This window comes from Amblyomma maculatum, chromosome 8 (assembly GCF_055883805.1).
Source record: "Amblyomma maculatum isolate TAMU_Amacu chromosome 8, ASM5588380v1, whole genome shotgun sequence".
In the NCBI taxonomy this organism is placed as follows: Eukaryota; Metazoa; Arthropoda; class Arachnida; order Ixodida; family Ixodidae; genus Amblyomma; species Amblyomma maculatum.
In genome coordinates, this window is record NC_139351.1 from 11,001,143 (window position 1) to 11,014,233 (window position 13,091).

A 13,091-nucleotide genomic window follows, 5' to 3' on the forward strand; every position below is an offset into this window, starting at 1 on the left:
AAAATGGACATTGATACAGGATCCCCAGTCTGCGTCATTTCAAAAGCTATTTATGACAAACATCGCAATGAATGGCCTCCGCTCGCGAAATCGCCGATAAAGTTATCGTGCTATCTCGGAAAGCTACCAGTGCTTGGCGTCATGAACATGGACGTGCGTTATCGAGCAACTACAGTGGAATGCAATCTGGTGGTGTTAAACTGCAAAGGCCCCAGTCTTTGTGGCCGGGATTTATTGCAGAAACTGGAGGACACCCGAATGACTCTCCTGCACGTAAAGGCGAGACTAACATGGCCAGCACGGTTCCGCCAGCTGCCCATCAACCTGCCTGGGAAATGCTGAACAGCTATGCTGATCTTTTCAGCGAGAGCACCGGACTCTTGAAAGGCCCGCCAGCACGGATTCATCTCAAGAGCGGAGCAACCCCCAAGTTTTTCACGGCAAGAAAGGTTCCTTTTGCGTACAAAGAAAAAGTTTCACAGGAGTTGGATAGGCTTACGAAAGCAGGGATAATATCGCCTGTACCATATTCGGAATGGGCCACACCCATTGTTCCCGTCTTGAAGAAGGACGGCTCAGTGCGCTTTTTCGGAGATTTTAAAGCACCAATAAATCATATGTGGGAGATTGAGCAATACCCGCTATCAGTTATAGACGACATGTTTGCCAATTTAGCGGGAGGAGAACGGTTCAGTGTGCTAGACCTGCGAGTTGCCTATAGCCAGGTCGCGTTGGACGAGGAGTCGCGGAAGCTGGCCGTCATCAACACTCAAAAAGGGCTATACTGCTACAATCGGCTACCATTTGGAATCTCTTCTGCGCCAGCAATCTTTCAGCGGAAAATTGAATCCGTGCTCCAAGGGTTAACCGGCGTGCAGGTCTATCTTGATGTGCTGATAGCTGACAAGAGCCAAGATGACTCAAACCTGAAAGCAGTACTGCAACGCTTCAGGGCAAATGGCATTAAGCTGCGCGCTGAGAAATGTCGCTTCGCGGAGCAAGCAGTAACATATCTCGGTCACCGCATTGATGAAAACGGGTTGCACCCGGTTGAAAAGAACATCGATGCTATCAGACTAGCTCCTTCTCCGCATAATGTTAGAGTTGCGTGCCTTTCTTGGGTTTATCACCTTCTACCATAAGTTTCTCCCTAACCTGTCCACCTTACTTGCGCCTTTGTATAAGCTACTGACGAAAGGAGCCAGGTGGATGTGGAGCGATAAAGAATAAGCAGCATTCGAACTGTCGAAAAAGGCTCTTTGCGCAGCCCCTGTGTTGACATATTTCAATCCGAAGCTCGAACTACTTTTGGAATGCGATGCCTCGCCTCACGGTGTGGGAGCGGCACTTTTCCATCGCATTAATGGGGAAATGAGGCCCATCGGATTTCTGTCCCGGACCTTAACTTCGGCCGAAAAGAAGTATTATCAGATCGAACGTGAAGCGTTGGCTCTCGTTTTTGGTGTTTCACGTTTCTGGGACTACCTCCTTGGCCGGGAGTTCACCCTGGTGACGGATCATCGGCCCCTGCTCGGCCTTCTACGAATGGATCGTCAGACCCCCATCATGGCCGCCGCGAGAATACAAAGATGGGCTCTTCTGCTGGGAGCGTACACATACAAGCTGCTTTGCAAATACGGTAAAATGATTGTTAACGCGGACACCCTAAACCGTTTACCTCAAACTTTGCAGGAAACGGAGACCGCACCGGAAGGAGACGCTGAGTTTGTCCTCGCCATCGACCAGTGGAACCAGTCGGCCATCACTGCAGGGGAACTGCGGTCACTCACAAAAACGGACGTGGCACTAGCACTTGTCCGCAGGTACGTCCATGAGGGTTGGCCCAAAGCAAGTTGCTCCGGTTACACTGAGATGTTGCATTACTACAAAAAGCGACATGAATTATCTGTTCAGGATGGCCTCCTGCTGTGGGGACATCGTGTAGTAGTCCCCAAACAGGCACGCGGTAGACTGCTGATGATATAGCACGAAGCCCATCAGGGCGTCTGCACCATGAAGAAGGTAGCACGGTCCAAATTTTGGTGGCCGGAGATCGACCGGGACATTAGCCGAATAGCCGATGAATGCAGAAACTGTGTCCAGGCTTTACCAATGCCTCCAGCACGTGAGCCAGTAAACTGGCCAGCTACAGAAGAAAAATGGTCCCGATTGCACCTCGATTTCGCTGGACCTATCAGGGACAAAATGTTGCTGATCGTGGTTGATTCCCACAGCAAATGGATCGAGGCCATTCCACTCTCGCGGGCAACGTCAAGCAGCACGGTAAACGCGCTGCGTACGCTCTTCAGCCAGTTCGGACTACCGCGCACTGTAGTAACTGATAACGGCACGCCCTTTACCGGGTCGGATTTCGCCGAATTCATGAATAGAAACGGCATTGCCCACATTCGAACACCGCCCTACCACCCACAAAGCAATGGGCTGGCAGAACGCGCGGTCAGAACGGTTAAGGATGGGTTAAAGAAGATGCCTGGCGTGGATCTCTCAACCGCACTCGCACGAGGTTTGTGTGGATACCGGAATGCCCCAAGGCAGTCGAGCCTATCACCTTCAGAAGTACTGTTAGGTAATCGACTACGCACCAGACTTGACATGTGTTTTCCTCCCAGGAACAAACCTGTCCAGAGCAGAGCAGCTACGCCAGCTTCGGATGACGCCAGCTGGAGTTTCGCTCCGGGGGACCCTGTACTAGTCCGTAACTACGGTGTTGGTGACAAGTGGACACCCGGAAAGGTGAAGTCAACAACAGGCGCTCGACTAGTCACCGTCAAGATGGAGGATAATGTGGTGGTTCGGCGTCATGCTGATCAAGTCCGCAAGCGCAGCGTCGAGGGATCCAAACACACGGGTACAGACAGTCCAGCAGCAGAGCCAGTGAACTATCCGCTGGCTATTCAGAACAACGCATCCACGTCGGAGCCTGCAGACCCTGCTCCCCAAGAGACACAGCTGCGCATGTCAACCCGGGTCAAGAAACCTGTGGATCGCTATAGTTATTAGGAGCAAGGGATGCTGCTGATAGCAGAGGCGATAGATCGCCATCTATGAACCGGCAACGGCACCAATCTTTTCATTCTTTCTTTCCTTCTTTCCCTCACCCCTCTGGCTATATAATACCCCTTGATCCGAAAATAAACCGGCGGATGCATCACCCGGGAGCGGCGTTCCCATTGACCACGCTTTCACAACAGTGGCGTTCCCTTTGACCACGCTTTTACAACAGTAAGCACTCGAGGAAGCGACGCCCGATGTCCAACTAAACAGTGTATATTTCGATGGTCTGAGATGTGTTTCATTTCCTCTCGCGCGTATTTGGATCCTCGCTAACGAAACGCTACGTTCTTGCTTGCACTTTCGCGTTGAAGGTGGAAGATCTTCAGTTGCTGATAAGAAGATGCAACGCAAGATCGTACAAGCTGCTGCGACTGTTGCACATGCAAAAGCAACGCCATGCGCGTATGTACTTGCTCGCGCACACATCCACGATTTCATATATTCTATGTATTTGTGAAACAACGCATACTCCACACATACAAAAGTATACTATGTATAATATGTGTGGTTTTATGCTTATTAGCGCGCAGGCATGTTCCGATGTGGTCATTTTGGTTCAGCTTCACGATCGGCGCGAATTGCGTTGAAAAGCTGAAATACTCGGTCCCGTATCAGTTCCTTTCATGAAGGGTTTGTTCGGGTTCCGTTAAACAGAAAAGACCTGTTCTGTGTATGAGCTTAATACAGGGCTGATCGCATCCATTCCCCCGAACTTCATCCAACTAGAGAGGACAGGAAGCAGGCCCTGCTCGTCTTAAAGACCTCAAAGCTCAAAAGGCTTTGGTTCAACGGACGTGGGCAGTGTTACTAGCCAAAAGGGCCTCGGAATAGGGGCTCCACTTAGTATTGTGAGGGGAGGAGACCGATACGCCTCTAACCCGAATTCCTCTCTGTAACCCTTAAATTGTTAATAAATGTTTAACCACCACAACCACCCTGTTTTATACCCAACCGGATTGGAATGTCCTGTATTAGATGCATACTGAACAGGTCCTGTCCTTTATTAGCCCCATACCGGACCGGGCCGTCCGGATTAAGATTCATTTTGGCTATGACCTGTCCTGAATAAACATGTGTAAGCTTCAAGCAGGACTGGTCACACCGGTGTGAAATTCATACGGGATAATACTGAAACGGTTAAAACCCGTTTGGCAGGATACGGTGCTTTTACACTAGGGGGGGGGGGGGGGGGGCACCAAAAAAGGCAGCCGCTCGACAACTGCTTGCGCTTGTTTTGAAGAAAAATGTGACAAATTGTAAGTTAGTAACTGCACAGAGAGCGTTTTACAACTGCCGGATAAATATGCGCAGTCATGCTGGATGTATTCCTGCCCTGGCTGCCGCGCTATGTGCGTCTCTGAAGCACGAAAGCTGCTCACGCACGCGGCATGCTGCCGCATGAGCTATATTTCGTTGCTAATACTGCCGTCAAAACTTCATAACTTAGACGACAAAACATTAAAAAATGCATCGATGCTTAGTGAGCGATCGATTACCAAACGTGAGCTGTAGAAATCAACATTGTTTTTATTGCATTGTTGCATAAAGTGATTCAGCAATACTGCAACGAATTGAGTATTGCACCCTTCGAAATGTACGCGCAACATCATCTGTTAGAATACAAGTATCGCAATCTAGAGAATAGGTTCTGCGCTATTCTTTCATTCCAACATTGTTGATATCCTGGTCTACAACGGTCTATATCCTACATAAAATGGTCTAAACAATGGTCTATATCCTGTATCTTTATATCTGAAGTGCATTCATCGACCTTCCTAGCTCTCCGCGCCATCGGGCGTCTTTACGCTAGGCAACGGAAATTACACATTCCGGGTAGCGTTTAATAGCGTTTTAGGGAAAGAAGAAATAATTCTTCCGTTAGACCAGAAACAACCTGTTCTACAATATGTTTTTCGTGTCATTTTAAACACCGATAATCATTGTACGGTAAACAACATTAATACGTCACATTACCAAGATATAATATATTCTTCCCCGCACTGCAGTATTGCCATAGGGAAACATATTACGTAATGACCGGACACTCCCGTTGGGCCCTGCGGCCGAGCTACCACAGTGCCGGCAGTGCCCCGAGCGGCTGGTCAGACAGAAAATTTCATCCTCCGAGATTTTAGGCGCGTGCTACAGCTCTGTTTCAGTTTCGGTTCCGATAGCAATGCTTTCGACTGCGACTTACCTTTGCCTGGGAAATGGTTCAACTACATCGTCTATAGTGAAGAGCAAGGGTTTTAACGCTTTCTTCTAAGCACGCCATGCATACAGACGTAATAAAGTGGCGAATCAAAACCATTTTACTTTAAATATACTACGCTTCTCGCAGAAATTAAGCGCGGTTGACTTAGCTCATGCAGTTTGAAATCATGCCGCCGAAGCCGTTCTTACTATAATTTATTTTTGCCCTTTCTGAGCCGATGTTCTCAGTGGCACACAATAGAAGGCAGTGGTGCTAAAAGACAAAAAGTTTATTTTTCTTGCTTACATTTTAAATTGTACAGAAACAAATACTGGATTACACATTTTATGAAACACAGAAAAAAGAATGCGCATACCCGCTGTGTGTTGTCCCTCTAAAACTTTACCCGTATAAACAACGCAAAGAAGTTGTGAACGGCTAGACACAAGTAAGAAGAATTCAAGCACATCCCACGCAGAATTTCTATGCAATATCAGCCTTGAGAAATATGTGGTTCAGGAGTCTAAAAACAATACGCAGAATACATAATAGTATGACAATAGTATGATAATGATCAAAATTGCATTGCCCGTGTGAGAAAGATATAGCAGTACATGTCCTCAAAAATGCTGGTCACGAACAGGCAGCGGTGCATTTCCGACCATATTGAGGGTGTTTTAGCCATGACAAGGAACGCCGCATGTAAACATTGTCATTAAGAACCAACATTGTGCATATACAGTGAGGTGAACATACTATCCCATACATATATACTATCCCAAATGCGCAATACACCGTTCCTGTCACCGCAAATAAAAGTTTGGGTTATGGCATGGGTGAGCCGCAATAAATGCTCTGTATTAACCGTAGGCGTTGCGATTTACTGAGAAAATGACTCATTTGAAGCTATGCACATGTTCATCTGAAAAAACACGACGCATTACAACAAATGACTTGCTAAAAGTATCCTTAGCTGAATAAACACCAAAAGTCATTCTGCATACAGAAGAAAACACATTAGCTGCAAAACGATGAGAAGTTTTGAAAACCGTGGTGAGGTGGGTATACCCGGCGGCCCTTGACCGCCGCCGCATCAACGTTTATATGTAAACTGGGCGCTGAGATGCAACCTGGTGTATGTATGATAAGCTGTCCACCTTTGAGCTGAAGGTGAAGCACTAATCGCTGCGTCGAGTGGCGTGTGGTCAGACCCATACTTGCTCGGCCGCGAAACGTCTCGAGTGTCCGCTCTTTACGTATGTATGTTTCTCTATGGTATTGCGGTATGCAGAAAAGCATTGCTGAGAACGAGTCCCTTATTCCCACTCTGTAGCTTGAAAACACAGGAGGGCGCTGAGGGGACGGTACATAAACGTTCGTAGGCGTAAGTGTAAGAAAAAAAAAACAAGAACACTTAACCAACAAATTAAAAATAATACAGCTTATAATGTTAAACTGACAAAAATGTACAAGTCATACGAAGAATACAAGTAAAAATGTAGCCGTCGAAAATGTGAGGAAACAATGAGTTGAAAATTGGACCAGGGTACACAATGCTTCACCTTTGCACACGAAAGGAGACGACACCACAATTCCTCAATTTCTGTTCCCATGGATGCGGGATCGAATCATAGCGGCGGTAGCCGCTTTTCGAAGGAAGCGAAAAGCAAAGCGCCTGTGTGCTGCACGATGTCGACATTTCCTGAGTTCACCATTGCGGAGCCTCTCATAGCTAATGTCGCTTTGTGACGTTACACTCCAGGAACTTGACCTAACCTTTCTTTATTTGTCAGTTATGTAAAATTACGCGCTCTGAGAAAAGATGTACTTGCCCCTCTTACTCAAATTTCTATAATCAGACGCCTCGTTTTCCTTGCTACATTATTAATAGACATCCTAAATCCGGAATCGGTCAGGTAACGTTGCAAGTGTACGCATCATGTTTTTTCTCCCACTGTTAGCAACTAAGTTGTGACTGACAGTAAACGCTAGAGCTTTTTTTTATTTTGCGAACTATGCAGAAAAATATGGGCAATGAAAGACGGATGCTCTCGGACGAAGTTGTTTTAAACGTTTGTCTAAAGAATATCAGTTTCGCCCGACCGCGGAAGCCAATAATTGCGGATAGAGCTAATTATGGAGAGCGTGGCTTGAATAAGGGCCACGATAGCTTCGCTGCTTTGAAGGCGGAACTTCTGTGAGCGCTGATGAATCGGCTGAGAAGAAATCAATAAGCGCTGCTGCGTCACATGGCACATCGCGCAACTCTCGTCGAACACCAACAAAGTTCCGTGGAACCAATCTAAGTTCGCCGGAGTTCTATATTTGGCTTAGAGGAAAGGAGGAGGCTAACCAAGAGAGTTCTACTTAAGTTGAGGACAACCCAGAGGGCTATGGAAGGAAAAATGGTAGGGGTAACATTAAGAGATAGAAAGCGTGCAGTGTGGGTCAGAGAAATAACTCTAGTTACCGACATTCTAGTAGAGATTAAGAAGAAGAAATGGACATGGGCAGGACATGTAGTGCGAAGAGAGGATAACTGATGGTCGCTGAGGGTAACAAACTGTATTCCAAGGGAAGGAAAGCGTAGCAGGGGGCGGCAGAAAGTTAGGTGGGCGGATGATATTAAGAAGTTCACCGGGGTCAAGTGGATGCAGCTAGCACAGAACCAGGTTAAGTGGAGAAATATGGGAGAGGCATTCGCCCTGCAGTGGGTATAATCAGGCTGATGATGATGATGACGAAAGGAAACCCGCAGTATGTGTCCCTGGCGGAACCTCTCTGACACATCTCCGGACAAAGCTCACGGATGAGAAATTTTCCTTATAATGTAGGGTTTTTAAAACAAAATTAAAAAGAAAAGGGGCGGCACAAACACACACCGGCGCAATGTGTGTGTGTGTGTGTGTGTGTGTGTGTGTGTGTGTGTGTGTGTGTGTGTGTGTGTGTCGCCTCTCTAGTCATTGTCTTTGCTTGCAGTTAAAAACCCTACCAGATGAACTACCAACTCGCCCGAGCGGATGTTTTAATGAAATTTTCATGAGCCTTGAGAGGCTTTCGGCTTAGAATAAAGGCGTATCCTTGTCACAGGATCTAGAAATTTGCTTCCAGGTGTCACATGCATTTTAGCTCGTAATGAAGACATGGCTTTAATTTTTCTGTCAAGACTGTTTACTGCAATGACTGCAAGGTAGTTTTATTTTACCTCAAGGGGACTACCTTTATGCATCCAACATTGTACTGATTATTACACTGAAAATATACAGAGTTGAGTTATTTTCATCAATATCCAAAAAGTCTTCAAAGAAGTAGTCAGTGAAATTAGCGAGTTAGTGTCTCACTATGCGCCAGCGGCGGCTCATTATCTCTCCCAAGCAAACGCACAAGGCTATGGCGCAGCCGACCACATAGGCGTACAATGTATTCGTAAAATGGCATGTCGAAAGATATAAGACTCTTCCCCGGAGGAAACATGTTCCACCTTGCAGCTTTTGCTGCTGTGATGCCGTGCTTTTCCAAGGCCAATATCAGCCGGCGGTATTGGTGCCTGCGAGAAAATGTATTGAACTAAGGGCAAAAATATCTGGCTCAGATTTGACAGCAACACTTCAAGTGCAGGTTAGAAGAAAATCCACTCCATGGTACGGATTAGGCATGCTGGGCTGGAGCACTTCAACTCAACCGCTCGCTTGATCCTTGAATATCGGATGTGAAGCTATATTATCATCACAATTACCATCACCATCACCATGTCCACTGCAGGGCAAATGCTCCTCCCACTTCCCAAATTAAGCCAACGCTGCGGCAGGTGCATCCACACAATTTCCGAAAATGTGCTCACCTACATCCCGTGCCTACATTTATGCTCTTCCCTGCTATACTTGCTTCACAATGAAATCTTGTGGGCTGCTTTAAAACCCGTGATTCTTTTCCAGATGCAGTACGTATCCTGCCCATGCCTACTTCTTGATTTTGACTACAATATTTACTACGGCATCTTTCATAGCCTGAGTCGCTTTGGGACGTTAAACCCCACAAACCAAACAAACCAACCATTAGGTTGCGTTTACATCTTGACCCTCTACGCCCGATTCATACCTCATATCATGCCTACCATTTTATGTTGCATAGCTTTCTGTGTTCTCCTCAGTTTAAAAAAACAACCCTTTTTTTTAGAATCCATGTTTTAATCCTAAAGCTGTGTACTGATCAGGTTCCACTCTTATATTGTTTTGTCAAGAGCTACAGTGGCAAGCTGCTATGCATGACCTGGGTGTGCTTCCGAAATTTCCTCCAACCCATTTCGGTTCTTGTAAAATCTATTCTGGTAAGCAAAATCTGGCCCTCTTATTTATATAAAGTAGTGCCATTATATTATTATATTACTGCCTCTAACACCTCGCTACCTATAATAAAGAGCTACTCCTCGAGCCAGTTTAGCAGTACTTTTGGTATTTTTCCATGTTTTTTCTTCTGGCTGTCGTTCTTTACTGCCTTTCTAGTTCTTTATTCTGTCCTTCCAATTTGTTTGCTCAATTGTGAACAAGAGGAATTTCGTCAATTATTTGCCGATTGCTAAGGAATTCTCAGTCCATCATTATTTATAACTATATTCAATACATATCTGCAAATTATTCATCTAAGAAAGTGATGAGAAATACTATAGTATGTTTATTACTATAGGATTGCTATGTAAGTACTATAGAATTTAACATTATGGTGTACGGAAATTTTATTACTTTTTACCAGATAAAAGCTAGCGAAATTATGTACCAAACTAGGAGAAGCTCCAGGTATTTGTGTGTATTTGCACTTAATTTCTGGTTCGGAGAAAATGGCAAGGGAATAAAAAGCTCTAAAACTAATCAGAAGCCCTAAAAAAACGCGGAATCTTTTCAAACACACAGGTTTCACGTTTTTACGGTGGCCGAGTGGAGTATTTGGTTGTCATCGTTTAGGAAACGATTACGTTTTTCCCATAACACATAAAGATAGACAATGAAATGTGCCAGCCCGCACTTTACTCTTTGCCCAAGGAATGAAATGTTAACCAATTTTAGAAAACACTTTCAGCTTTTCCACATTGTCATGCTCGAGTAAATTCAGTCGCGATGTTTGCAGTGCAACTTTCAAATCCTTAGCATGTCGCCTTTTTAGGCTTCGGCATTAATTTCGCATATTGCGCAAGAAGCCATCCTGAAACACATCATTTCTGGCACATGGTAGTATTGCTCTTGGAATGGCCATAAAGACTCCTCATTTTCTTTATGTCTTTCGTAACAGCTAATTATGAACACAAAAAATTCCAGAATACTTAAATGAATAATTTCAGTTGCTTTGCTGCTCTCGTATTAGTGCAATATAAGTTCTCACATATACCGAGAACTGCGCACTTTGCGCAAAAAATGACCTAAAGCTTTTGTCTACAACTGGGATAGCATTAAAACGCCTGCCTCATATATAACAAATCTACTAATGAGAGAAAAGTTGTTTTAATATTAGTTTTATTGCTTGAAAAGATAATGCTAGCACCGGCATTTTCCAGTGAGGGGAACTATAACTTCAGCTTGCTGTTTCCTGGCCAAGCTATATTGCATTGCTTCAGATATTATAACTTGTTATAAATATGGATATAGGTGAGGGAACAGCAGCAATAGGGCTCGAGCATATCTGCGAAAAAAAACTATTATTCACTACTATAATGAATAAATGATTGCGCAATCGCTTTTGTTTCTAAGCTAAATAATTCAAACCAAGATTTTATCCAATACGTTCAGCCTTCATCATTTTGTCAGCGCTTAGATGAAAAAGCAATATGCAGTATTCGTTTCATATATATCAATTATCTAGCGGTTGGTTATCAAAATTTTGAAGCATATTGCACAACACAGTTGGCTTTTCATTCTTATTTATGTCTATCTGCATTAGCAATGCTGTCCAAGTGTAAACAAACCGGAGGCGTTGTATTTGCACTTCATTTTGGTTTACATGTTTTGGGCATCAATAAATTAAACATTCGCTCCAAACTCCCTTCCGCCCTCGTCCCTTTCAGTATTGCGTTTCGGTTTTCTCTGCACTGTGAGGCATAAAGTTTTCTTTCAATAACATCCATCTCAAGGCGCTTCGAGTTACAAAATTTCAAATGACTATAGTTGCTCTCATGCGTTCTGATGCTAACGTCTCAATTTTCCGCAAAAGGCGCACGCAAAGACATAATGTTAACCACAAACAAAGTGTAGTCATTTTGCCTTTGTACGCATCCTTTCCTTTGTTACGAAATGAAAAGCCATCTAACATGCTTCATTCCAGTTCTCACACTTACCACAACACCACACGAGAATACGACCGAAGATAGTATGTCTCTATTACAATATTCATATATTCGTCCATTTGATGAACTTGAAAAATGATGAGAGACATTATAATGCCAAACCTTGCTATTTCCTTTATTTTGAATCTGGGCATCTCAACAGGGCATAGTTATCTAATGAATTTTATTCGTGAGTGATTCGCTTTCTTGATTACAAAACGTGCCCTTAGCAGTCATTTCGCATATTACCTTAAATTATGTTATTTGCATGCTCATTTTGCATACCGCATAATAAATACGTTCTTACCTTGTGGGAAGTCGACCGTGCGCCGCTGACCACGCTACGTCAGTGATGAACATTTCTTGCCCCACTGCCAGTCTCCTCCTCACAGCGCGTGCTATGAGCTGCTTGATGCACAGGATAACACCCGCATGGGTTCCAGACTGAATTCTCGGGATGCACTCGTTCCACACATGATCAGCAGTGCAGGTTTGTCCACATCTATTTAGTGATTGGCGCAGTGATTTTAAATAGGATACATTCCAAGGTGCGGTCTGGATACTACGTGCTATAAAGATAGTCTTAGCTTGCCCGCATCAAGCAATGCTCCAAGCTCGTCCATGTCTCTAACCTTGGCCGAGTACACGAGAATGCTACGGGAAGTAGTGATCACAGTTTAAATAAAATTTAAAAGGAATGAAAGGGCCACCATCCATACAATCATCATTATTCTCATAGACGAGGTGCTACAACGCAGGCCTGGGGGCGGGATTCGTCCAAGGTATGAGTTTCTCAAGAAAATGGCGGCAGCCCAGAGACTTGGCGAATCGTTTAGGTGAAGCCGCTGTTGAAGACACGGTAATAAAATAAACACTACCGCAAAAGGGTCCATTCGTGCTGATAGTTGGAAGAAAGAGTTCCAGTTGGTAACGAACGATGGACGTGAGTAGCTACTACGGCTGACCATCATGCAATGGGAGGTAGGCGGGAGTGTAGCGTAGGCATAATGAAAACAGTGGATGGACAGACTGGGATACGTCCGCCTAGGACAATGTCCACACGCCGGTCCATGAGCAGAGAGTCACTGTCAGTATTATTATTGCACCGCTCAATTAGGGTATTATTTAACATTTCCAATGCCTCCTTCGCAGAAATGACGCTGATATATTGATATTTTAAGCACTTAGGAACTGGCTTGTCGAAAACTGTGTACTCAAACGTTTTGTGCTTTGGATATCGACCAAGAGGCGTCTGGGCCTCACCAAAGGCTTGTTCAGGGTTTCTAAATACCTTGCGTGGTGCGCACGACTTGTAAGTGTCAGAGGGTGCGTTGATATCATTCTCAGTATCAGTAACTACATGGCATGAGTGGTTATAATCCTTTTCGAGAGCGTCGGCGTGATTTCGGCGTGTTTTTGAGAACGTCGGCCTGTCATTCCACACAGGTTTGTTACAACTGCACTTTCAAACCACGTTCCTCTTTTTGCTGCCGTGCCATTCGCTGCCTATTG